Genomic DNA, 1,624 nt, shown 5'->3' with positions numbered 1-1,624 from the left:
TTCTAAACAACAAAATTTCGCTACTTATTATTTAATATATTTTATATCATATTTTTACTATTAATGTTTTCTCTTCACAAAATGTTTTTCTTGCATTCCCATATTTGCTTCTGGCGGCATTGTTAAGCTGCTTGTTTCTCAGTCTTATTTCCGTCATAACTCCTACCACTGCTCAACTCCCTGCATCTGTGTGGCACAAAACGTGATTCGTGTTCGAAGATTGCACTGAACTCATCATATCGATTGAGGACCAACTGAAGTCCGTTGATTCCAGGGATTATGGTGACTTGCGCCAGACATGATAACTCGATGATCATATTTCGTCCTGGCCTTGAGCACTAAATGGAAAATGAAGTGGCAGTATTCGCGTGACGCTTCTATGCTGTTCATGTTCATGTTCATGTTCATGTTCTATGCTGTCATGTTCTATGCCCCTGGCTGACCCTGAAATAGCATGAAATAGTAGATTGCACGAATGCCCCGTACACGTGCGCGGGCGTCAAGTTCAAAAACCAAAGGGCAGAGCTGTAAAGAGCGCCGATCGCTCTTCAAAATGGTTATCTTGGTTCAAAACCCCAACAAAATGTGGAACACTGATTTTCACCCACTAAGAATGATAGAGCTTAGAAGAAAACATTGGTGGAACGTTTGCAACGAGATCTCGCGATTGGTAGGAGGTTCTATGTTGCTAGATCAATAAACGACCCCACTGTGCAGGATCATGGTTTGCATGCTTACAGGAACAGGGCCATGTCAGACAGCGGCACAGAACCTATACCGGCGTCTCCCTCCCTTTGGAATCTTTTGGTGCGGTTCGATATATTTCGAGCATACGCCTATGATGTACGGCTCGGTTCATTTAACAGTGTCCGCCGGCCACGCTCGGTCCACGGAATCCTCGGTTGCCGCCCGTCGCCGCGCCAATGTGAATCGCCGTGCAGCGCTCCGCAAAGACCGTCGCTACACAGCAACCAAAACTGCTATGGACATGTTTTGTGCCAAAACATGTGCAATGCGTAATCTAGAGGTTACTGGAAATTTGGGCGTGATTTTGTCACGCGCCGCCGAGTTATCCTCAGAAAATCTGAGGCAGGAGGGGGGGGGGAGGGCATTGACCACCTATTAGGGTGAGGGTTGATAAAACTAATAAATTGAAAGCACTTGGATGTTCCTAATCCGTTTAGCTGACAGTAAAATGTCTCCGATGAGGCCAGCTCACCACTGCAATGTTACCGTCTCCGCGACCTGCGGACTGTGGTGCAGTTCTTTAGAGAGCCTTCTGACCGACTGCCGTCCATGGGAGGCCTTCCGACCCACTGCCATCCTCGGGAGAGCCTTCTGATTAACTACGGTCCTCAGGAGACACTTCTGATTGACTGCCGTCCTCGGGAGAGCCTACTGACCGACTGCTGTCCTCAGGAGAGCCTTCTGACCGACTGCTGTCCTCTGGAGGGTCTTCTGACCGACCGCTGTCCTCGGGAGAGTCTTCTGACCGACCGCTGTCCTCGGGAGAGTCTTCTGACCGACTGCCATCTTCTTGAGAGGCTTCTGATTGACTGCTGTCCTCGGGAGAGCCTACTGACCGACTGCTGTCTTCTTGAGAGTCTGCTGACCGACTGCTGTC

The sequence above is a fragment of the Pollicipes pollicipes genome, unplaced genomic scaffold (assembly GCF_011947565.3).
Source record: "Pollicipes pollicipes isolate AB1234 unplaced genomic scaffold, Ppol_2.1 Scaffold_4002;HRSCAF=4701_pilon_pilon_pilon, whole genome shotgun sequence".
Classification (NCBI taxonomy): Eukaryota; Metazoa; Arthropoda; class Thecostraca; order Pollicipedomorpha; family Pollicipedidae; genus Pollicipes; species Pollicipes pollicipes.
Note: the sequence above shows the minus strand (reverse complement) of the source record.